Source organism: Natator depressus, chromosome 3 (genome assembly GCF_965152275.1).
Source record: "Natator depressus isolate rNatDep1 chromosome 3, rNatDep2.hap1, whole genome shotgun sequence".
NCBI classification, from domain to species: Eukaryota; Metazoa; Chordata; order Testudines; family Cheloniidae; genus Natator; species Natator depressus.
The window spans coordinates 196143965-196170464 of NC_134236.1; the positions used below are offsets into that span (position 1 = coordinate 196143965).

The 26500-nt window shown below is 43.0% G+C and overlaps 1 protein-coding gene and 1 non-coding gene across 5 annotated transcripts in view; both read right to left on the reverse strand.

Annotated features, from left to right (window-relative positions):
* MACROD2 (mono-ADP ribosylhydrolase 2) overlaps positions 1-26500 on the reverse strand; it is a 1526954-nt gene that overhangs the window by 232984 nt on the left and 1267470 nt on the right. The window contains exon 18 of one of the 4 annotated variants that reach the window (XM_074949637.1): positions 22313-26199. The exons of 1 other annotated variant lie outside the window; for it this stretch is intronic. The gene's annotated coding sequence lies outside the window, so the exon portion shown is untranslated. Of the gene's footprint in view, positions 1-22312; positions 26200-26500 lie in introns of those variants that run through there. 2 more of the 4 variants (XM_074949636.1, XM_074949634.1) reach the window with 2 other exon arrangements.
* On the reverse strand, positions 16194-16296 carry LOC141985612 (U6 spliceosomal RNA). Its single transcript, XR_012638971.1, has one exon. It is a non-coding gene; the product is annotated as a U6 spliceosomal RNA (small nuclear RNA).

Here is a 26500-nt window from a genome sequence, read left to right on the forward strand (position 1 = left end):
GGTAGCTAGGGGCTGTGTTTGGATGGGGGTAACTCAAGGTACAGGGAGACGGGTAGTGAGGGGCTGTGTGCAGGCCAGGGGATAGCTCAGGGTGGAGGCAGGGGGGATGCTAGGAGCTGTGTGCAGGCAGGGGGATGTTCAGGGTGCAGGGAAGGGGTAGCTAGGGACTGTGTGCCAGGAGGGCCCCCACCTGTGGTCACTGCTCCCTGAGGGCTCTGCCTGCCCTGGAGCCAGGTCCACCCTGCACAGGTGGCTCTTACCAGCTCTGTGAGCTGTAAAAGTGGGGTTGGAGCTGAGGAGCAGCCGCAGCCCTGGGGATCTGCAGCAGGAGGAGGAGATAGGGGAATGCTGCAGCTGCCCACTCCATGGCACCATGGAGTAGCAGCTTCCCCGCACTGCCAGGCCCTGGCTTCTCGCCCCCAACCAGCCAGAGGGTGGGGCCCCATGGTGGGGAGAGGAAGAGGGGTGGAGCTGCCCTCTCCCCCCGGGCCCATCCAGCTCTACTCAGGGCTCGGGGCTTCTGCCCTGTGGGACACCAGGACTCAGGGCTTGCAGACCTCCTGAAACTGGCTCACAGACACCCCTTTTGAGAACTGCTGCCATAGAGGACCAACTGCCTGCCCCTTGAGATGGAGAGGAGAGTGACAGCTCTATGCTGCATAAATGCCACATGCTGGTATGCTTAGCAAGCAACATCGGGACAAGTCTTGGAGGAGGCTCCCCTTCAATGGCCTCCTTACTAAAAGAGAAGCCCAGAGATGCCCTTTGTTCACTAGAAATGAGAGCAGACAGAGGAGAGGGTAAATGTGTTAAAGGAGAAGAATTGGTGCATGAGGAAGTACAGGAAGAAATGAAATCCTAGGGCTCTGCCTGGACTGGCCTTTGGGTGCAGACTGGTGGAAGTGTGTGTCTACGAAGGTGACACTGCAAACACACGGTATACACATGATAATTTTTGACCTCGCTGTTGTCTACTAAATCTCTTAACTAGAATGAACAGAAATGAAAAACACCTGTCGCCAAACTGCCTTCCATTTTGGTGATTCAAAATCCAGTTCAAGACCAGCTGTACTGCTGCCAGTCTTTCATTCATGAGCAGTTTTCAGTATAACATTGATGGAATTCTTCTAAGAAAAGTTCTTGGCAAACCGCTACTGCGGTTTCCTGAAGTGAAGGCAGCTTTTAAGGGTGTGACCTTCAGCTTTATTGAACATGCTAAAATGCTCGGCTGATATTGGCTAAATGGCACATGCCCACGCACTGACACACACATCTGAAGAGCTACCAGGTGCTTTGTTAGAAGCCTGAAGCTCGTCCATTAGAAACCAACAGGTGCAACCCAGGAAGGACTAAATTGTTGCCACATTTCAAAGAATTTAATGAAAGCAGCCCTCGGGTGTGACCTTACCCCTGCACTGCTTATCACAGCCATAAACCTGACTCTCTAATTAATGCTGCCCTTGAACTGGGGCTGTTTCAAAAAACACGATTGTTTGGAGTAGTGGGGTCTGGTGAGGAACAGATAGGGGACTAAGAGACCAACAACAACTAAAAGCTAATGTCATTCTACACCTGTGCTAGCAGCAGCTGCTTCTTGTCCTGTGCCAAGGTCTATAAATGCCATTTAAGCTCCAGGAACACTACCTCAGTGGATTGCATTTATGCCTTTTGTGCATTGACCCAGAGGAATTTCTAATGCTGCAGTGGAACTATGCTGGGATCCAGTCAGTTTATAGTGCCCTTTATAGAACTAGCTGAACACGACTAACCCAAAGGCTGCCACAGAACAGAGGGAGAGAGACGCTGCAAAGATGGGAACAAATACTCAGGTACAGTTTCATGCGTGGGGAAGGAAATACACTCTGTACCAGAAGACTGAATAATAATGATAGGAGCCAGGCTCCACTTTCTCTATTCTTTTTTTTTTTTTTTTTTGCTAATTATATTTTTGTAGCAGCTCCGGGCATCTGAGCAGTGGCTATTTTTCATGTATTCACTAGAGCTTTCACCTCTCACAGATAGCAACTTCTTTGCACAGCTATGATGATTTGTGTGGGCTTTCATCTACCACTTCATTTTCAACTGCTGTTTTCCCTGGGTGTCCCCATTCACACCAGGTGCATAGGAGATTCCTTACTCCCAGCACACCCCCTTCTTTTAATGTCAGAGAACCAGAGAGCCCAAGCACAAGGGACATAACACAAGAACAAGGGACCATTCAATTAACAGCATGCTGGCAAATTCAGAAGTGAACAAAGGAAATGCTTTCTTATGCAACGCACAATTAGCCTGTGGAACTTGCTGCGACAGGATTGCGTTGCAGCCAAGAGCTTAGCAGGATGCAAAAAAGGATTCAATATTTATAGGGAGAAGAAGATTATTCAGAGTTATGACAGTAAATGTTAAAAAAGACAAACCCAGAGCTTGAGGAAGGATATAAATCCTCAACCTCTATATGCATGGACATAGGAGCCAACTTTTCCCAGTGCCGGTGGGTGCTCAATCACCCCCCACCCCCGGCCCTGCCCCGACTCTGCCCCTGCCCCGCCCCCATTCTAACCCCTTTCCCAAAGTCCCTGCCCCAACTCCACCCCTTCCCTGCCCTTATTGGACTCCTTCCCCAAATCCCCGCCCTGGCCCTGCCTCTTCCCCGAGCATGCTGCGTTCCCCCTTTTTCCCCCTCCCTCCCAGCACTTACCGCCACGAAACAGCTGTTTCACGGCAGCAAGCGCTGGGAGCTAGGGGGAGCTGCGATGCGCGCAGGGGAGGAGACAGAGGCAGAGGTGAGCTGGGGTGGGGGGCAGGGTGGGGAGCTGCCAGTGGGTGCAGAGCACCCACCCATTTTTCCCTGTGGGTGCTCCAGCTCCGGAGCACCCATGGAATTGGCACTTATGTGCGCGAATTGAGGAGACAACTTTCTCTGGGGGCAGGTTAGCCCTGTCGCAGGGTTCCTTGAAACATACTGCATTTCCTCTGAAGCATCTGGTTCAGGCCACTGTCAGAGATAGGATAATGGACTTGTATCTCTTAGCTACAACCTTCAGCTCGTAGTATTTTCCATTTGATCTGTCGCCCCCTCCTGGGGAGCCCTGCTGCCCAAGTTTGGTAGAGCCCCTGCCTCCTCAGAGGCTCAGTGACCCATCTCACAGCCAATTGGCCCTGGTTTCCTTGCATTCAGTCCCTCCGCCATGTGGGAGGTGCATAAACTAACAGCCAGCCCCTATGATCTCTATGACATTACAGATTATAGTTACAGGGAATCAAGGAAGAACAGATTATAAAGATTAAAAAAAAAATTAGTCCAGGGAAAGATGAAGTAAATTACAAAAGGGAACAGGGACAAAGGGAACAGGCAGGGGACACAAACAAACAAGTAGCCAATGAATCCCATGGAAATAATCAGGGCCGGATTAAGACCTTTAGAGGCCCTAAGCACTGAAAAGATTATGGTGCCCCCCCATATGTAATTCAAAATAAAAACAATACTATACCGTCAAATAAAATTTTATTTTTCGAAATGACATAAAACTTACATGTATGCTGAAATTAAAATAGCTTCTTTCTAGATTTTCTGATTGCAAAATTCTGGATAAGTTCATCGAAGCTGACGCGACGAAGCATGTCCGCTTCCATACACAATAGGGAAAGTGAATCAAGTCTTCCTGACACATTGTTGTTCTCTGAGGGTTTTTTATTCTTTTCAGCTGAGAAAAAGAGCATTCTGCGGAGCAGTTAGTAATCATCAATGTTAAAAAATACGTAGTGCGATCTCTACATTTGGAAATACACATTGTATTCCGTCTTTCAGTATTGTGTCATGAAGATCAATGTGACTGAATTTCATTTTTCCTGTTTCATTAAACTTTGCACACATATAACAGTGGAACTTCCGTACTTCTCCACAGAGATTCATGTTCAAGTCAACAGGGTTTGAGTCAACTGGGAACTTTGGGAACTTTGTGAATATTGTTAGTCAGATAAATCCATTTCATTTAGAAAAGAAAATCTACTTGATACTTCTTTGTACACTTCACCTCTCCTCTTCGTTTGAACTTCAAGTGTATCAATTATAGCGTAGTAAGTAGATACGCAAAATTTGTCTCTAGGATTCAGTGCTGTTTCTGTTGCACTTCTATCATTTGCTTGTATTTTCCTGATTCGCTTGTGGGACTGGGCTTCTTTGTAGTTAGTATCAGGCAAGACATCTTTCGATATGTCTTCAAATCTTTCAAAATCATTCCTCAAAGCGTGTAAGTGGTCTGCTAATGATTGACAGAGGTCTGCACATGTTTTCAAATCCAATTCTTTTTTCTTGGAGAGCTTGACTTGTGTGGTAAAAGTGTTGTAAAATTTCATTCCACATGAATACAAACTCTAGTTCTTGCATCTTGTCTGCAATGTTTTCTGCCTCTCCTATAGTTTCTCTCTTTTGTGATTGGTCTTCAGTTATACTTTCTAATGCATCCACAATCTTTGAGTAGGATTCCAGAATTGCACTAGTTGCCACTGCATGTGCCTCCCAGCGAGTATTAGAAAGAGATTTCAACACACGATCATTGCCCAAAAATGTTTTAAGAACTGCCCATCGGTGTGTTGAGGCAGAGAAAAATGTATAAAGTAACTGGACTGTTGAGAAAAAACTTGCTACCACCGGACAACAATCAACAGCACTGGGGCCAACAAGATTGAGAGAGTGTGCAGCACATGGTATGAATATGGCGCATTTGTTCTGTTCTAAAAGCTTCTTCTGCATTCCTTGATGATGCCCTGAAATGTTGGCAGCGTTGTCATAAGATTGACCTCTACACTTCGAGAAGTCTATTTTGCAAACTTGGCACAGATAATGCAGTACTTGATTTGCCATTTCTTCACCAGTGTGGCTTTTCAAATTGAGGAATGTTATAAATCGTTCAACTGGTTTTCCATCTGTGGGAGACACATATCTTAGTACAATACTCAATTGATCAATATGTGAAAGATCAGGTGTAGAGTCAACAGATAAACTGCAGTACCCAGCAGTATTTATTTCATACACAATATCTGAATGAACTTTGTCACTCATTAGACCAATGAGTTCATCACATATTGTCTTGGATAAGTATGATGGTTACCTTTGCCAGCATTCCCATATTTTGAGATATGGCCTGCTAAAAATGGGTCAGACTGAGCCACAAGCTCCAACAATCCCAAGAAATTTCCATTCTGAAATGATCCAAATGTGTCATTTGATCCCCAGAAAGGCAGACCACATTCAGCTAATGTTTGAATAACAGCTAAAACATGCTGCAAGACATGTTGCCAGTATTCACACTCTCCTTTAATTTGTTCTTCCAATTTTCGTGTCAATCCAAAGCCCTGTCTTCGATTTAAATGTCAACATTGAATCTATGTGAGTAGTGCTATTTTCATGTTGTTCAATTAAAACAGTATTCCGCCAGTCACTAAATCCATCTGCAGCAAACCAGGATGTTGAAGGTTTATATGCAAAAAGTTTGCAAACAAAACAGTACACAGACTCTGTTGATGGTGAATACAGTAGCCATTCTCTAGTGTATTTCTCACCATTCGCTTTCGTGCCGAAAAATGTTTTTTGTGGACAATATGTTGTTTGTTTACCATTGGTAAAAGTCTGACGTGATTTCTCAAATGGCCCAGTGTGGTGCTGACAGTCATTTGGTCCATGATCTATCCAATAAACTACATCATCGGTACTGAAATCAACCCACATACCAGGATCTTTTCTCCTATTATTTACAGCATGAGCCGGTTCAGTCTCTGACACATCCACACCTTCTAGAACAATGTCTGTTTTACCACCAGGAGTAGGGTGATCAGTTACAGTCCCTGACACATCCACATGTTCTGGAATGGTGTTTGTTTCAAATATCAAATTTAAAAAAAAAAAAAAACCCTCATTTTTTTTTTGGTGGCCCCTGCTTTGCTGGTGTCCTGAGCACGTGCTTAGTCTGCTTATTGGGTAATACAGCCCTGGAAATAATTAAATATTCCTTCCCTCAAAGACATGACAGCAAAGCATAGAAAGCTCCCCCCTGGCCCTAGCTGCTTGATGGAGTTGGGGCTCAGAGAATAGCTGTGGTGGCCTTTACTAGGAAGCCTTCACTACTCTCTGTCTCCCAGTGCAGGGTAGGCCTAACGGGCTCAGCTCCCACGCAGCCCCTCTCAGGTCCATTGAGACAAGCTGGCAGCTGCCCTTCTGCTGCAGACAGCAGCTCAGGAGCTGCATCCTCTCCTGCTGCCAGACTCCCTGCAGCCAGCTCTGTCTTGGCAAAGTCTGTCCCTGCCCAGGCTCAGCATGTGTTGGAGCAGTTTCAGTCGGGTTGCCACCTGTCCAGGTTTTACCCAGACAGTCCGGTATTTGGCTTTTGTGTCCAGGTGCTATTTGGGATTGTCAGGTGCCTGGTTTGTGATAGCAAAATCTGGTCAAAAGGGGACCTATCAACCTCAAAAGTCCAGTTACTGCGGGATGGGGGGAAGGTGCCAGGTCCCAGTTCCCCATGCCAGTCCCAGTTCAGCCAGGGCCACCTCCTACCTGCAGGCAGGCTCCTTGAGACGATCCAGTGAGAGATGGGGTAGGGTTTGGGGGAAGACGTAGGGCAGGGAATGGGCCTTGGGGGTCTGGTTACCAGCAATTAGAAAGGTGGCTACACTATGTTTACTGCTGGCTACAGTTGGTTGTTCTGATATGTCAGTCAGGCCTCTGGCTTGATAACAATGTATCTTTTCATTCCTAGCCCCCATTGCTGGGCTGGGTCTCAAGCACAAAGTTGGCAGGCAATTTTACTTATCCAGCCTTTGCCACCGTGTGAGAGCTGCTAGGAGTCGTGTCTACGGAGCCTAGTAAACGGTAAGGTAATGTACGTTTTGCCTCTATTTGTACCTCACCTATAGCGCTGTGTATCCATGTGTTTCTTTACTTTCCTGTAACCTTGCATGAATGTTTTCACTTCTATGACTGTCACCGGTGTCTCCTGGAAGTGCGTAGTCTGTCCATAAGAAGTGTGTCTTTGGATGGTTTGCTTAATCATCGCACCACTGCTACAGCTAAGCACTCTTAGGTCATAGCTTTTCAGGGGAAAGTGGAGCTCCTGCTCCCTTTTGTTTCCTGTATATACTGTGGTCTTGGAACATACTACATGATGACAGATGCTTAAAAACTGTACCAGATAAATCAAAATTCAGGGCCAGATCCTCAGCTGGAGTAAACCCATTTATTTAAATGGAGCAGTGCCAATTTACACCAGCTGAGGATTTGGCTCACAATTGTTACCTCACATTAACTTGGTAATTGCAAGAGAGACACCCCCATGCCTTCATGCTTACAAAGAAATAGGCACTATAAACTACAGGCTTGGTATGAAGACATAGATGAGAAAGTGGTGTGTGTATCTTGGATAATTCAGACATTTCAGCAGCATCTTGGCCTTCACTCCACTAACAACATCACTTCACCAGTTTTACATACATTTCCAGGTCTCCGCTTCTTCTCTGGAGCTCATCCACCAGGCTGAAAACCCAATCCCAGGCTTCATTGTTTTGGCCCTTTTCCTCTCAGCCTCATTCTGAACATTTATCCGAGACACCACAGGTGCCCATTCTAGAATTCAGCCAACAGGTCTACAGAAAAATATCCCTTAACCCTAGATGTCATCTTCAAGCTATCTCAGGGCTGCAGATTACAGCGCTATCACAGCCAGTATTGTTCAGTCTCACTAACTGCACACAGGATGGGACTATTTTCAAAGGTCCTAACCTGCTGCAGCTCTCAGTGACTTTAATGAGATTTGTAGCTTGGCACTTTTGTAAATGCAGCCAATATACATCTGTGTAGGTTATGGTAAATGAAGATGATGGACATTAATGTTTTGCCCAATTAACTTTTGTCTGAGAGGAACACTAGTAAGACATGGGATAATAAGGCATATAGAACCCAAGATATTGCATTTTAGCTATAGCTGCTGAAATTATATCAGGTTCCTGCCCCAAGTGTCCAAGAAGGAACTCCTGTAATTTCATGATGGCAGCTTAGGCTCAGTTACAATGGGTCTCCTTAGTTCTGGAAGATAGATTCAGCACTGACTGTAGGTTGTTGGTGCTCATATAGCTCAACCACAACTTGATGGGGCAGATTCAAGAATCACTGAGTAATATTTGAGGCCTGGAACTGAGACTAGATAATCCAATAGGTTCCTTCTTGCCTTTAAAATCTGTGAATGTATAAATCTCTCTACCTTTCCTAGAGATTCAGTAGCTTACCTCATCAGTTTATATTGTTACCCATTTTGATCTGAGCAGTCAGACAATATTCAGGGTCTTGCAGATTGTTTCCATTATGAGGAGAATTTTATGATGGAGTCAGGTATTTATATGATGGAAACCTGTTTCGTTACAAAGAATGTATATAAAAGCCCTGTTCCCCTGAACACAATAGGAATCCAACAGGGGGAGAGTTTCATTGCTCGCAGTTCTAAACCTCTTTCCAGCCAACACTCTACCCAAAAGCTCGCTCTCATATTTTTTTCAGGGTCATACTACATGTGCTTCCTTGGCTGTCTCTGGTGCTTCCTTGCTGCCTTCTGTATTTGCTCCTGTGGTGTTCCTGCTGTTATTCTCATACATACACAGTTCCATCAGACAATACCCACACAGCTCCTGCATTGCATTCAGCTCCCAGCGAAACCCTGAATTGCTTTTTACATTTATCCTGAAGGAAGCGCAGCTGTTATGCTTACCAGCTTCAACAAGGCTTCACCCAACCCCAGGCATAACAACATATTTACTAAAGGGCACCAGTGTTTCACCCCAGGCTTCATATACTTTATGAAGGGAAAATGTGTTCCATGCTCTCCGTCCGCAATACAAGATGAAACATGTAGGAATTACCTGAACCTGTTTCCCCTCCATAGGGTTCCACAGTAGCATTTTTCCAAATTAAAGCAAAATTCTAGTTTTATATTTCATGCTTGGTGGAAGAGTTGACAAAAAAACCACACAAACAAACAAAGAAGCAGCTCAGTTTTCTTTCAAGAGCCTTGACTTTTGTTTGTGACATTTCAACTTAACCACATGGAGCCAGATTTTGATCTCATCCACACAGATGTAAATCAACACTATTGACTTCGCTGACTGTGGGATGAAAGCACAGCAGATTCAAATCATCTGGGTGGACAACACCTGAGATCAGAAAGTGAGGTATCTTCTCTAATCCAGCCAGTGAAATGGCTGGAGTTTAAGAAAACACATCATGAACAACATTTCTTAATATTCCACTTCAGCGCTGTCAGATCACTTTTGCTGTCTTTACTCTACTTTATAATGTTTAAATTGCATTTTTTTCCTCCCACCAAAAAAAATTAGAGATAAATATGAAGGTAGTAAATACATTCTGTAAGGAAAAGGTGCAAGTTAAATAGACAGTGGCTGACCTTTTAAGGGCAAAGCTCAGAGGAATTGATTTCTGCATATGCTCTGCACATCATCATCCTGACAGGTAACATGGCTTTCAGGCAGGAGGACAGTCCAGCCAGCTGATATCACCAGAATGTGAATCAGCTGCCTTGCTAAAGTGAAGGAAGTCATTGGAATGAGCTAGACCACAACTGCAGCAAGAAATGGAGACATTAAAGTGAATTTTACTATGGACAGCTACCACTATGTGAAGATTAAAATTCAGGGACATGAACTGAGCTGTGGAACAGCTGTAAATGATAAAAAGGTGAATGCTGGCAGCTGCCCAACAAGGTCTCCTTGAAACTGCAGAAAGGGAGTCACACCACAATAAAGTGTCTTTCTGTGTTGTCAGGGGATGGAGTGGGGGAATCCATGACAATGTGCCAAAGACTACACTGATGAACTGTTCTGATGTGATGTGTTTAAGAATGATTTCTGGATGAGAAAGTGCCCACTGGGACTGCCAGCAAAAGGCTTTCCTTGAGCTCACCTGGTTGAGCTGTAGCAGGAGACTCCTGGATGGAATCTTGTCACCGTGTACACTTTTTTTTTTTTTTTTTGCACAGCAAATCCAGTAGTGGGACCATCTATTGTTATCAGTCAAGTCAATTTAATGCCCAGACAGCCACGGAACAAAACTCCGTTGGTGTGAGAAAGCTGCTGGCATTTTGTAAGACCAGAGTTCCGATACCAGGTACCCGTTATCCCTACAGTGGCATATCACGGTATCACGGACAGACTGGTCTGTGTTTGAAGACAAAGGAATGACATTAGTGTGGATTTACATACCTACCTCCATCAAATATGCAAGAAAGGAAAAAAAGGTCTTCTAGCAAAATATCCATATGTCGGCGCTGTTACGGACAAAGGACACACACACAACATCTGCTGTCACAAACACATTGACATATGCTGTGTGGACTTTATCACCAAGGCAAGCCCACAGTATTATCTCGAAGCATGTGTTCCCCTGAAAAGTTACAAGGTGGGTAGAAGAACTTATGATGTGGTTTGGCATCTTTTAAATTCCACTCTTTGATCATGGAGAGCACTTTGAATGAGCCGTTCTGGCGACCCTCCCTGAGCCTAAACATTTCCACTCCCAGCTGAATGGCAGGTTAGTGTTCTCAGTGAGCCTTTTTGAATGTATTAGCTCCATGTGTCATTGTACAGGGGAGGGGCTGGGACTAGGATGCCTGCTACCTGGCTGTCTTATAGCTTGGCACAATGAGTCAGGATTTCCTCTTGGTTAAGTGCTTGCCACTGCACAATGTACTAGCTCTGTGCACTAGGTGCTCTGGGCCAGACTGCGCCACTGAGGGAAGCATAGCTGCTCTCAGTTATTTTGACTGTTCTCTGTCCCACTTCCAGCTGGGCCATGTGATGTGGACAAGTCTCATTTTTAGATTTAGCTTTTGCTGTTGATTTGTGCAAAGGCTTTGTGAACAGATTTTGAGGAGGAAGCTAAACACAGCCACTGAGTGTTCTTGCTACACATTTATATGTAAAGAACCAAGTGTCCTGTTTCTATAGCCACGGAAGCAGCAAAATAATCCAGAGCCCTTTTATGTGCATCCAGCCATCTATGTTATATTATAGATGGAATATGTATAGGATTCTTTCCCCCGATCATAATGACAGGTTTCAGAGTAGCAGCCATGTTAGTCTGTATCTGCAAAAAGAAAAGGAGGACTTGTGGCACCTTAGAGACTAACAAATTTATTTGAGCATAAGCTTTCGTGAGCGACAGCTTAGCTGTCGCTCACGAAAGCTTATGCTCAAATAAATTTGTTAGTCTCTAAGGTGCCACAAGTCCTCCTTTTCTTTTTTCCCCCTGCTAACTAATCCACACAGTTCTGTCTTGGTTTTCATTGTATCCTGTTTGTAGTTAGATAAAAATAACATTGCATTAAATGTACGTAGCTCCTTTCATTGTGAAGGATTCCAAAACGACTGCAGTCCTAGAATGATGAGTCATGCAAGCCTTGCAGGATGAAGTCTGTATACGGTTCAGAAAGCACCAGTGAAATACAACCACCTCTAGGGCAGAGTCAATGAATAATTTTCAGTAAAGCTTTTTATTGATGGAAACTGCCTTCTTCCCCTAAATGGCCACTTTCACAAAAAAAACCCCTTCCATTTTCATCAAAAACATTCAGGTTTCTGTAGCGAAACTGAAAAGCCAATCTCCAAAAGTTATTCCATTTCCGGCAAATAGTCCCCCTTCCAACATTTCCAATTGAAATCTTTCTATTTTCAGTAGCTGAAAATGGATTTTTTGTTTTGTTTTGGGGTTTTACTCAAATGCCTCCAAAAGTTAGGCGAAAAAAGGAAAATGTGTGTTTTTGTTAAAAAATTTTTTGCAGGAAAAAAATCCTTTGCTCACCAGCTTTAGCTTCCACAACTCAGCACGCTGTACAATAGTGTGAGAAGGAATCTGAAATCTTCAGATGTCACTAATGTAGATAATCTTGGTAAGAGATGATGGGGTGAGATAGCCCCTAATTAGAAAGGATGGCTATTGGAGTGTGTCCTATAATACAATTCAGAGTGATTCTGAAGAATGGAGGAGCACGAGGTTGCTTTTGGTACAAGAAAATACAGAATTCGATTTACAGGTGATACAATTAGTGTATAATAGAATTAACTTCCCAGGGTTCAGAAAAATCTCAGCAATGTGTTTTTTTAAGAATATGGGAAATATACATACCAGATTTGCATTATGAAATCATTCCAAAATATTAAGGCCTTAAATTCTAAAATGTTTTTACTGTATTCAAGAAAATTACCCCTCTGCTGCAGTGAAACCACTGCAAGAAAATGACAGGGATTTCTAAATAAACTCTCCCGGGTTAGTTTTACTTAGATCCCGATCCACACAGGATTTCACAGTTGTTGCTATGCTCTACACCATGACCCCTCCAAACTTCACAGCAGCAGTGGAACCAGAACTCAAATCCTCTCATTCCAAAAGACGACAGACCCCAGGAACAGTCTGGGTTTGGCTGCATTGCAATTAAAAACGTGCATCTGGCCCATGCCAGCTGACTCAGGCTCGCAGTCGCAGGGCTGTTTAATTGCAGTGTAGACTTCCGGGCTTGGGCTGCAGTCCAAGCTCTGGGACCCTTCCACCTTGCTGGGTCCTAGAGCCCGACTCCCAGTCCCAGACCGGAAGTCTATACTGTAATTAAACCGCCCCCACAACCCAGTCAGCTAGCAGCTGAGTCAGCTAGCATGGGCCAACTGCGGGTGTGTAACTGCTGAATAGATATACCTTATATGACCTATGACTAGGACCCTACCAAATTCATGGCCATGAAAAAAGGGTCACAGGCCATGAAATGTGGTCTTCCCTATGAAATCTGGTCTTTTGAGTACTTTTATACTAGGGTAAAAGTATACAGAAGTATCCCTTATCCAGGGGGACTTACAAATGTAACAGTAGTACAGCAGAATACTTGCTGTAAACATACTGTATGTACACATCCATGAAATTTGCTATTTATGCTGTGACCAACCCACAAAAAATGTGTGATTTCTCCACAATTTAAGTAGATCCTTACCTATGACATGCAGCAGAGCATTTCTGATTCCAGCCAGAAGAGGGCACACACTCATGACTTCAACAACCATAAGTAATCTGCCCATTCCAGATCTATGCCAATAACATTTTTCCATCACATAAGCCAGCAGTTAATTACTATCTTGCAGGGGCAAGGGAGAGAACTGACTCTCTTGAGGATTGTGGTCATTCTTGAGAATGTGAAACACTCTCAGAAACTGAGGGCAAAGGGCATGGACTTCGCTCAGTTCCCTGATACACATATTCACACACCCTGCATATGCTTGCTCATCTTGCTCAGAGAAGCGTGCACACACTCAGCAGCAAAAAGGGCACATTTTGACACGATTGTCTCTGAGGAACAAGGCCTCCCAGGGCTGCTCCTCAATTGGTACAGCTTACACACCACCCTTCTTTCAGGGCTGTACCTAAAGCTCCAACCTCGCCCTTACTGGTTAGAATATTGCCAGGCATGCTATTAATAATTATAAATTTTGCACCATACCCAGTGTGTAAAATTGGAGCCAACAGATTGCATGTAGGGCTGGATGGAAAGCAAACACTCTGTTCCGAGACAAATGTCAATGTTGCAACGTTTGTTTTCACTCCATATTGGAACAAAAAGTAGAGCTTTCGTGAAAAGCAAGATCCTATTGTGGCTATTGCCAATGGTTAGCTTTGGGAGACCCAGGTTCATGCCCCTGATCAGCCTGATTTGGACGAGTGCCCTACCCTCCAGGCTATAGAGTCAGTCCCTCCTGTTTCAAACTTTTCCACTTTGTATAAATAATTAAATATTCACTGGGCCAGAAAAGAAACAGTGACTCTTTGGCCTGGTGGTTAGGACACCCATGGGAGGAAACCCAAGTTCAAATCCCTGCTCTGCTCTAACTCCTGGGCTACAGTCCTTCTTTCTGGTTTTGACCAGAAAGTCCATCCTGGAGCTGAGAACTTCCTGATGAAAATTTTGTCAAAACAGATATTACTTCACAAAAAAACCTTTGTTTGGATGAATTAACATTTTCTGAGAAAAGTTAAAAAATTCCCAGCCAGCTCTAATTGTAAGGCAGGGGCTGTCTTTTTGTTTTGTGTTTGTACAGTGCATAGCACAACAGGATCCTGGCCCATGACTAGGACTCATATGTGCTATGGTAATAAATAATAATTGCAATATATAAAAGCATTAAATAGTAACTGCTAGGTGGTCTCACAATTAAGGGGTTTCAGTACATAAGGACCTGGCAGGTCATATGCGATTACAAAGTAATACAAGCACTAGCTACAGGTACCATAAAATATAACATGTCCAAAAAATGTAACTAGTTGGTGAATTGTTTTAGTATTGGGAGCAGGGAGGCTGAACTAGCTAGTGCCAGGTTATGAATTAGCAGTTTCGAAAATTACTAGACCTTGCTTGCTAATTGGGAGGGTGTTTGTTCGGGATATTGTGATATTTGCCTAGAAATAGGATCCTGAGTTTTTCTAACCACAGGAAATAAAAGGAAAAACAAAACCCTAATTTTTAATTTAAAAAAGAAAAAAACCAAAGAGAAAAGCTTTAGGAATGTAATAAGCAGGAGCTACCTTACAAACGAAACCAATCATGGTTCTCATCTCTTCCCACAGCCCTGGCTGTGCTGCAAGGCTGGCAATGTAATGGAATATCATTTGTAGCCAGACCGCTTCACAGTGCTAAATGTATCTACCCAACCTTTGCCTCTCTTCCGCTCTGCCCCTCATCCCCACCACTCCATCGTAACTATTTTATTACAAAACAAAGCATTTTTTGTGCATGATTGAAAAGGCTGATTAGTGTGCAGGCAAATCCATCTTCTGTGTCTCATTTTGTTTTAGTCTTTTAATATAAATGGCAGTTACTCATAGAAGATTAATTTCTCTCTCTAGGACTAGAGTCTTTTTCAAACAGCTAAGAAACCTTGTTGCTGTATTTAAAAAAGGAGCTGGTGCTAAATGCTATAGATTGATTTTCTTGGCAGTTTTATCCATCACATCATTTTTAACAGGACAATTATTTTTTAAAAACCCCCTCAAAATAAAGGCAGAGCTCAATAACCTTCAATGTTCAAAAGCATAGAAACATAGGAAAGTGATGAAAGGAAAAGGGTAAGCACATTTTGATCATGTAGGTTGGCTGCCAGCATGGAGTGCAATAGACTATTAAGCAATACAAAAATAAGTGATATGTGCGATTCTATAATGCTTTTATTTCTCAAGAGAAGCAGCATTAATAGTGTTTTACTTTTAACTTCTGGAGTTGTCCACTTGTTGGTTTTAGGGGCATTCATAATACATTTTGCTTAATTGAAATGGCAGTTCCTTGGCCCTTAGCAGTTGACATGCCAGGTGTCCCTGTCTTTTACAATCCCAATGCTTAGAAGATGGGCAGAATTTCAAAGTAAAGCAACATGAGGGAGACAGAAGGTATAGGCAATTAATGCACTAGTGTTTCTTGTCTGAAGACTTTGGTACAAATCCGGGTTTGGGTCACAAGTGAAAATGAGTTTGGTGAACTCTGGTGGAAATGACTCATCAGTAAACAGTAGCTACACAGGAGCAAGGTATTTTCCTCAAGGGAAGATGATTAGAACAAGAAAACAAGATACATTCACAGAAAATTCCACAGCTTGGGGGCTCAGTCAAGTACTATTACCCAGGCTACAGAGCCCTGTCTTCCCAAAAGCTTTTTCTCCCTCCTCTCCATCCCAAGCAATCAATTTAGAGGCCGTTCTCTGAGCACCTGCACACCAGAGGAAAGGGAAGCTCACTGAATAGTGCCCTGACATATGGCCACTTCATATAATCTTACCATACGTGTTCATTTCCTCTGACTATGGTAGAGTGTAGAGCAGTGGTTCTCAGCCCGTGGCCCAATCAGCCCACAGCTGCGGACCATGTGACATCCTCAGGGCTATACGGCTAGTACATATATTGTGTGGCTGCGGCTCACATTGCACTTAGAAAGCTGCATATGCAGCCCACAGTGGTAAATAGGTTGAGAACCGATGGTGTAGAGCATGGACTAGAGAGGACTAGCCAAGACCGAGGCCCCGCGGTAGGTTCCAAAGAGAACCTCTGGCAGCAAAGCTCCTATATTTACTTCAATTTAAAAAGAGGCAAAGATAGCATGGGGGCAGAAGCAATAAAAACTATGGAATGCTTCATGAATTTGCGTGCCATCCTTGCTCAGGGGCCATGCACATTATCTCTGTATTGTTCCAATTTTAGTATATGTGCTGCCGAAGCAGTAGCAGCAGAGGCAGATGCTGTAGTCACAGTAAAGTACATGGGGTAGTGACTGCATTAATGGCCAGAGTGAACGGCATCAGTAAAAGATGCTGCCTTTTTTTCTCTCTCTCTACACCTAGGGGCATCAAATAATCCTCTTGTCTCTTGAACAAAGGGATTCTCACTCTAGTAATGCACCAGCAGCTGCTCTTGAAATAAGCACACAGAAACACTCGCTGAAGGCACTGATGTTGGTAGCTTCTGATTGCTGAGGGGATGTGTCACCATTCACCTTCAATGACTGTTAGTCAGCCACAGCCTCTGTACTAGGAGAGGCGCTTTCGGAGCATTCACGAGTTAAAACTGAAATGTTCGTCATCACAATATGTCAGGGGGCAGTGGCGTTTGGGGAATCAGTAATCTACTTCATTTCAGCAGCTGGTCTCTGATTTCCTTTTCCTCTGCAAAAATAAAAATAAATCCCGTGCTGGTGCTGAGATGGTGTGACAGAACTGGAAGGTTAGCGGAGGGAATTTAATTTCACAACACCCCTCTGATTGGCCCGCTGGCTTATGGATCTTTTCTGTTATTTTTTACTGATTGGTAATTGGATTAGCTCTTGGATCACATTCTCTGTCTCTGACACATGAAAATTACTTTCATCCTACTTTGAAAAGATAATTCCTGGGGACTCCTGGGGAAAGGGGATAAAGAGCTTTTTACCTGTAGGTTACCATTTCAAATCCATCCTCAAAGGGCAGTGATCGAAAGACATTCCCATCCAACGTCTCTCCATATGTAAAATGAGTTGGTGTTCGCAGTCTGATTTCAGTTCCATCTCACAAAACCACCATAATAACTGACCTCTTTGCTCAGTGGAGAGGGCAAGGACTAGCTGAGCATGGAGAGAACATGACCTAGAGGAGGCATTTCAAAGAATTAATAAAGAGCGTGCACCCTACTGTGGTTCAGTAGGGGATGTCAGCATCTGTGCTATAAGACCCTTGCTGTGATGAGGAGTTGAGTGACCTTACCTCTCACTGAAGTCAGCTCTAAATTCAAGGCTTTTCACAAGCATCACATTAACATGAAAAAGTAACCATTTCCAAGTAGGAAAGAGATGGGTGATGGGAACAGTACAGAAGTCTCATCCACTAAATAAAGATAAATGATCAAATCACTTGATCATCACACAAAATCACACATAATCATCATCCAGTAGTAATCCCATGCTGTCTGTGACATCACTTCCAGATGATATGGGCTAACACAACCAGATTATGCAAGAACATAACAACTACATTTATCAGCAACTTCCCATCATGCCCACCTCATGTCCCATTATATCTGTCACATGACAAAGACCTCATGATAGATATTGTGAGGCGCCCTTATCCTGGATCAAGAAGCACCATAAGGATTCTGAAAAGCTCCTTCAGTTCTGTCATCTCTCCCTCCTTCTTCTTCACTGATGGCCTTTGCTGTACTTACCAGTACTTACTGGCGCAGTTAAAAAAATTACTTCAAAAATATAACTTGTGTATCCAGGTCTGTGAATGAATGCAATTACAGAGGTAAGCATAGACCGTCTGATCTACAGTTCACTGTAGACAATAATCCAGAATGGGATTTAGGTGCCTAAATCCCAGATTTAGGGGTTACTGCAATCCACAAAACATCCGTAGGCACCTAAACTTACGTAGTACCTGAATTTTCAATGTAAAAATTCCCTAGTTGCCTAAATTTCTTCCTGAGGGCATGCACACTACCGCCGTACAGATGCATGCATGCATATCTCCCAACTGAGCCCCACTGCAATCCTAAAACCACATGTGAAGATATGGGTTGACCCAGCTAACTTGCCTGCATGGCCTTATCTGCTAGGGTGTTTTGAGCACAGCTGACTCCCCCAAGTAGGTAGCGTTCTCACCCAGGATGTGGGAGATGCCACTTCAATTTCCCCCTCTACCTGATGACAAGATGGAATTTGAACTGGGGTCTCCCACCTCTCAGAGTGTCCCTAATCACTGGAGGATGGCATATTCTGGTGTGACTCTGCCTCAACCTCTCTTTTTGAAGTCTTTAACTTTGTATTAATTAAATATAGTCACTAAAGTCACCATCTTCAATCAGGTACATGTGACTACAGCTGCCCACCTCAGAAATGCAGAGACATCTAAGGACTGATTTTTCAGGTGTGTACAATTTCCAAGGAAGTCAACAGTGACCACTTATGGTAATCACAGGTCTACACCCATTTGGAGTACACTCACAAAGCAGCTCTTCTACTTTACGATGGGCTTTGTATCTCCTTAACTGGCTGCATTTTAATAGGGACCTTTTTCCCCCAGAGGAGTTCATTATGATTAATGTTTTATCAGTGAATTCCAAAGAAATTAACAGTGATTTGCCACTTACTGCAAAGTGTTGCTGATCATTCTGGTGGAACGCGCTACCTGGGCATTTAAACATCTCCTGATATTTTTATTTAAGAAATAAGGAGATACAAGACTCATTAAAATCCCACAGTACAACTTTCACCTCCAGAAATGGATAAAGGTTAAAAAAGCATCTTTACAAACATGCATTTGTGTGCAGAGTTTTCTACTACATGGAAGAAAAATCAACACCAATTTTAAAAGTACTCTGAGCTCATTTAGGAGCAGTAGGTTTTGAACAGACTGGTATGGTAGCCAGAGTATTCTGCTAAGCATCCTTAACTCAGACGGGAGACAAGGGTGTCTGTATATCACAGGAAGGATTTAGGCCCAGATCCTCAAAGGTATTTAGGTGCCTAACTCATATTGAAATGAATTAAAGTTAGGCAGGGCTGTCCCTAGGAGGGTGCAGGGCCTGGGACATACGTGGCGAGTTTCTAAACTGCCGGGGGCGGGGGGTGGTACTCAGGCCCCCCTTCCACCCTTTTCCCTAAGGCCCCCCCCACCCTGCTTCCATCCCCACTCCGCCCCGTCCCTTCCCGCCCCGCCCAGTCCCTTCCCGCCCCTTCCCCACCCAGTTCTGCCCCCTCCCCTGAGCGCGCTGTACCCTCGCTCCTCCCTCCTCCCCCCCCAGCACCTCCTTACGCCACGAAACATCTGATCCGTGGTAGGTGGGAGGCACAGCGAGGGAGGGGGAGGTGCTGATCGGCAGTGCCCGCTGGCAGGCAGGAGGTGCTGGGGGAATCTAAGTTATGCAACTCCAGCTACGTGTATAACGTAGCTGGATTCGACGTAGCTGAGGTCAACTTACTGCGCTCTCCTGTTGACTTCCCTTCCTCTTCTCATTCCGGTGGAGTACGGGAGTCGATGGGAGAGTGATCTGCAGTTGATTTAGCGGGTCTTCACTAGACCCACTAAATCTACCCCCAGTACATCAATTGCCGCAGTGTCAATCCCCGGAAACTGTAGACATACCCTTAGAGAACTCCACTGTCAACATTTTGAATATCAGTCTTATAAAACTGCCATGGAAACATACTAGCCCAGCCACATTTATTCTGCCACCTCCCTATGTCAACATAAGTTGTGTGGAGGTGGCAGCTTGAGACAAATTGCAGACTCGCATAATAAATTGCCCACGTGATAAAGTGCATTTATCATATGTGTCTCCCTGTCTCATCTGGCTCTGCCCAGCAATCCATCTCCACTGGAAGACCTTGTAACATTCCAAACCTCTAAGCAGCTTTAAATATCTGCCATTAAAAAAAAATTACCTTGCTAGAGGAATGTTTCCTTCTTACTTTTCCAGAAGTGGAGCTTCTCTCCCAACATTACACCTGCAAAGATAAGGGATGAATGATATTTGGTCCTACATGAATAAACGATTTAATGTCCTCCTTTTTTTTTCCTCCAGAAATATGACTTCATAACATTTCATTTATATCATTGGAAAGATAGGCTTCCCAACTTCATAATAATGGCGCTGCCTTCTAGATTTTGATGTTTCTGGACATTGAAACAATGACATTTATGCACTGAAAACTATATCTCAGCAAACTACTGTATATAGTTTGACTCATTGTTACTCAGCCAATGCTTATGGGTGGAGGGGTACCAAAAATCCCAACAATAAACATTCCCTCTCTAAAACATTTCTATAGTAATTCTTTTCTGTAAAATATGTGGCATACAGAATACATGAAGGTGCCAATCAAGCCAATAAAAGATTTATATCACACTATTAAGTATTTTTTTGCTTTCCATTCTCTTGTATACACTTGACTAGTGATTTTAGTGCCCAACTTCATACACCTTAAAATGGTCTGATTTTGAGAAAATGTTGAACAGCAGTGCTCTTATAAAATCACTAGTCAATAATGAAAATCTTGCCCTCCCATCCAAACTCCCTCACAGTAGGCCTGATTCTTCATTACTCTGTATTTTGTATTGACATTTACACTAGTGTGAAATGGATGTGAAATGTTACCATTATGATTTTGCAGCACTTTTTCACCTTGATTTGACATAAACGACTACATAATCACTTAAATCTAGCTTTATAGTTAATAAATCTGTTTGTTTATTGTACCTGAAGAAGTGCATTTGGTTTGCAGTGTCTCAGGAACTCCCCTTGGGAGAACAAGCCTGGCACATATCGATTTCTTTGTTACATTGACAAACTTATATAAGCTTTGTGATAAACTCAGGACAGACAGCTGCAAGGGCAGGGTGGAAAACAGTCCCAGAAGGGTAAAAGGCCCTCCTCCCCATCAACTGAGGAGGGGTGACTACAGGTCCATCAGGTTCAGCTGAGATGGGGTTACTAGAGAGATCAGTTAGGATCAGCTGAGAGGGAGTTACCTGAGGTCAATTAGGATCAGCTGATTCCAACTAAGGGCTGCATCCTTAACTCATACAGGAGAGTTAAACCCTCCGCTGTTGGGGAGAGGGGGAGTGGGGAAGTCAAGCTGCCAGTAGGTCAGGAGCAGCAAGACAGCAGGCCTCCCCAGGAGGGGAGGCTGCATTCCCTCCCCTAAGGGAGAAAAACAAGCCTAAAAGATTGGCTGAGAGAAGGAGCGGACTGCCCTTGTGCAGCCAAGAGGGACTGCTTTATCCCCAAGCCCATCTTGCCAAGGCTAAAAACAGCTGAGGCTGGTGAGACTGAGAAGGCCCTGTGATGGGTTGGATCACAGAAACCACCTTGGGAACTGCCAACTGATGTGCCAAGACTACTTCTGCCCCTGCTTTCCTGCCCTGGCAGCTTGGGGCTTCCGTGCCCTGCTTGGTTTGAGCCAGACCCCGCTAGCCTGCTGCAAACCAAGACCCAGGTCTGAATGACATCCCCTAACAGCTGTAGTCTCAATTGAAAGCAGCTTACAAAAGTGTTCCTGTCTTTAACACTCAGATGCCCAACTCCCAATGGGGTCCAAACCCCAAATAAATCCATTTTACCCTGTATAAAGCTTCCCCCCCACTGTTCCTCACACGTTCTTATCAACTACTGGAAATGGCCCACCTTGATTATCACTTCAAAAGGTTTTTTTTCTCTCCTACTGGTAATAGGATCACCTTACCTGATCACTCTCATTACCGTGTGTATGGTAACACCCATTGTTTCATGTTCTCTGTGTATATAAAATCTTCCTACTGTATTTTCCATTGCATTCATCTGATGAAGTAAGCTTAGAAAGTTTATACTCAAATAAATTTGTTAGTCTCTAAGGTGCCACAAGTACTCCTGTTCTTTTTATAAGGTGCAGAGTGACAGAGAAGCAGGATCGGTATATCTGCCAGGATTTTTATGAAGTCTCTAGTTTAGTAATATGATTAAACTGATCAACCTTTCCCCCTTTAAGCTGAAAAGCTTTCATTTCACTGCCGATTGTTTTCCAAAAATAAAATCCTTGAGCTTTATCGTTTTCTTACAAGAAATAACTAGCAGATGACAGATACATTTAAATGAGGAATCTGAAGTGCATAGTTACAACCAGATTCAAAATCTGAAATGAACATTATTAATCACAAAATTGACTTGCATAATCAGCAAAGTTAGAAAAACACAAGCAGTGCAGTCTTGTCCTCAGAACAAGTTTTTATTAACATTTTGCTTTAACAAACATTGTAGTATGAAGGCATCATTAGTTTAAGTTTTCAGATGTATGGCACAGACAAAGGAAAAAACAACAGATTCATAAGGAAATTCAGCATGTAAATCTCAGATTAACAAAAGAGACGTGTTAACCTATTTAGCCACTATACCATATATTTTGCAAGCAACAGACTACATTTATTTGCATTTAAGTAAAAACATATTTTTGATCAAGAAAATTACATTTTTCTGACTTTCCTTTATATCACAAATGTCAGGGTAAGGCAAATCCTTGATGAATCGTATGATAAAAACCCCTATTCCCCAAGAAAATATATCCAACATATTCTGCTAACTTTGTAATTTTAAAAGCAAAGCAGACATGCACTGCATATAGAGAAATATCTTTTTCAATCAAATGCATAAAGCAGAACAGTGTTAATTCACAAAGAGGCTTTTCAGCGCGCCATAGAAAGATTTACAGTTAGCTGTAGTGAATAATATGTGACCCGATATTACAGACAGTGTCTCAGACATCTCCTTTGTAAGCCTGTATGAAAGGAAACTTGTCCGTCATCAGAGCAATCGCTAGCTGGAGGAAAAATAGATTGATGCTCCTAATTGTAGAATAAGCACTTTTTTCAATTGGAACAGTGAAAGCATATTCTAATATTTGGATGCAAACGCCACTAATTTAGGGGTTCTATTTTCTATACAGAACATACTGTGATAAAAATTTTAGTTGTTAACCAAAACCCCTGTTATAGTGGCATTAATCCATTTCCGATATTTATTCTTCTACAGAGCCGACTCTCTACTTCTGTAGCTCCAGCAAAATCAAAGGTGGCTGCATTCAGGGTGCACCAGTCCAGCAATAACCAAAGAGCTCAGAATCAAATTGCCTAACTGTGCGTACATCGTTTTATTAATGTTTTTTATTAAAAAATCCTAAACAGATGCAACCCCAAAGCCACATTGACAAAAAAGCAAGGAAATCAAGCTACACACTCATGACTGAAAATTGGACTGTTAAGATTTAATCAACTCATACATTTTCTTACTCTACACTTCCTGCCTGTGCTTCACACTTGCTGCAGAGTCCTCAGGCAAAAGTTGCACAGCTTCAAAGAATCACTGCTGTTAAAGAGAACCAAGGTTAAACGAGGGTAGCAATGAAATTACTGTCACGGGTTATAAGGAGTCTCTAACCTGAAGTATTTGTGGAGTTAATTATTTTTAATATCAGTCAGTACTGCCAAGGAGTTTAAGGATTGTCTTGTCTCTCTGTATATTTTTGAACACACCTCTTTAATCAGCCTCTCGCATTGATCTTCCTTGTCTGCTCCTTGCTGAGCCTGAATCTCACTAACGTTGAGGACACACAGCTAGCAGCAGCCTGCAGTTCTCTAGCGTTGTACGTGGAAGACTGTGAAAATCATACATGTACAACTTCAGAATTAAATACATAGGACCAGATCCATGCCTTGTGGATATTGCCCTACCTCAGCCCCACTCAGTGGAGCTGTGACAATTTAAAACTGAAAATCTGGCCCACACAGTTTCCCACCACGCTTTAGAACGCTTACACCAATTGACTTTCCAAATGCTTTATGGAGGAGTTTCCCTAGCTCTACAAACAAAGGGAGCCCTTCAATCTTTGCCTTTTTAAAGAGGACACACACAACGGAGGATTAACATTATTGTTACCCAGTACATTTATCTTTTCCCTCAGAAACGGTATCGGTTCTATTATGACAGGCTATTTAAAGAGAAATCATTTGATAATGAAACATACTGTATGTGCATCATGCAGATACACAAGCTGCTGGTCCTTTGACTGCTGCAATTGGAATCAGCCAGAAACAAATGTAGGGACAGAAGGAAAATAACATTCAGGGGTGTGGTCCCGAAGATACCTTCAGTCAAGCTTAACAGGAATGGAAAAGGAGAGAGGCATAGAAGCGTCTAAGGGTAGGGGAAGGGATGTCCAAAATGCATTCTGACCCCATGTAGCAAGTATAGTATAATCCTGGCACTGTTTTAACAGGCACTAACAGGATTAATTACATCTGAAACCTAGTTTCTTTCAAAGCTGATCATGCTCAAAAAGAAATACCTACTAGCCTCCAAACAGAAATCCAAAAGCCTTGGAAGCCCCCACCCCATGTTCCCTAACAATGCCACAGGAAGTGTCTGCAGACAATGCCCTCCTCCCCCTTGGGGTCATCAAGCGACTCCAATGCTAGAGGCACATAAAATCAGCTCATTGGAAGATGTCAGGCACTCCTAGTGGCCACACTCCCAGAGACAAATCTGCAGGTCTTGTTTTAGATCCCGGTTCGTCCCGTCATTATTTCCGATCAACCTACAAATGCCAGCAGCCGTCAAACTGTTTATATACATATAGGGCTCACAGTTATATCAGTGTGAACTTGGCACAAATCCATTGATCAGAATAGGGCCAATACATTTCAGTCTCCTCTCAACTTTTTTTTTTTTTTTTTGCATGCCAGTCATCATTTCAGGATTGGGGGAAAGAGCGTACATATTCAAGCAAAACCAGAATCTCGGAATACTTAAAAAAAAAAAAGCTCTAATTGTTTTTAACACCATTATATTTTGCAGAACATCAGACCCTGGACACATGCTGTGTGCTCCTTCAGTCTCGTGTATCAATTTAATTTACAGTACTGTTGAAAAAATGTACATAAGCCCTCTTTTCTGAATGCAGCACTTGCTGGCAGAACAAATGACATATGGTAAAACATTCTTAACGAAATAACTGTTAATTGCATTTTTAAAAATCATGCATATGCAGTAGAAAATATAATGAGGGCTGACACAAGGTACAGTGAAGTTGTTAAAGCCATAAACTATATTTAAAGATGTGCTGGATGCAGAATGCCTGTTATCCTCCATTACTCACAGGCTGTGCAAAGTATTAGTTGCCCACAGGTACTTTAAGTACCCACTTAATTATTTACTTTTAGAAGTGCAAATTTACTAGAAGAGAACAGAATCGATGCACTAACTGTATTACTTTGCATCACATGCTGTGCTATGACCAGAAGATTTAAATAGATCAGCAATGGGCAACAGACGTCTCCATTCTCCCAGTGAGCAATACAGCAATACGACATCCTGAAGCATCCAGATTTCCAAGTTTATAGTGTGAAGCTTAGGTTGGATTCTACTGTGCACTAGGAAACACTCCTTCTAGCTCTTTTACTATCTCCATAGTGGCAGGGGTCATTGTTCTAAAAGCTCTAAATATTTTGCACTGGCACTTGCAGTCAGGAATTCCTGACTGATGTTGCTGGAGTTGGGCACTGTGCTATAACTTCACTATCAATACAGGGATAGTTTGGAACAGCTGTTCTTAAAATTCCTAAGATACACAGTGTTCTGTGATTTATGATGCTTTGTGGCAGTCCACATCCTCAAGCCAAAGCCCCAAATTTATCCCAGAGAATCCAAAAAAATCCCATTCCCACCAGTTGCTTGGATGATGTGCCCTCATTGGGAAATGAGATTCAGAGGCTAGTGATAGAGTGTGTGTGTGTGTGGGGCGGGGGGAGAATAAGCATCTCCAATATTACCCAGGACCTAGAAGTTGCTGTAACTGCCAGGACAATGCAAAAGATTGCTTGAAGTGGGACATCATGACCCAAGTAGGGAAGCTTTTTTTTTTTTAAAAAACAGGTTTACAGAACAAAATGCAATTGAGAATTAAGAGGAATTAAAACAAACATTCATTTTCCCTTATCTCCCTTCCCCTCCCATCCCATGGGGCACCTTCCGATGCGCTTTCTGCCGATAGTTAGAATGATGCCATACAATGCTAATGACTGCCGTTCACGTTTCACCCCATTGTTCTCTTCTCTCATATTGTTCCTCTGTGATGGGGAGAAAAAAAACGATATAGTTCATTTAATCAAAATCAAAAGTTTTCAGAGACCCAAATGGCTAGCTGGGTCTTTTTAATACAGTTTCCTCATGTCTCTGTTGCCAAACACACGTGCAAAATATGGGAGGCATGTAACAGCAGTAAAATAAGACACTATTATTTCTATAGCATCACATGTGTGGACAGTACTTTATAAACACATAGGCAAGCAAGGTGCCATGGAAGTATTTGATAACACAGTCCTCAAACAGGGCTAAAATAAAGAGGCATGAAGCAGCTGTGATTTTGGC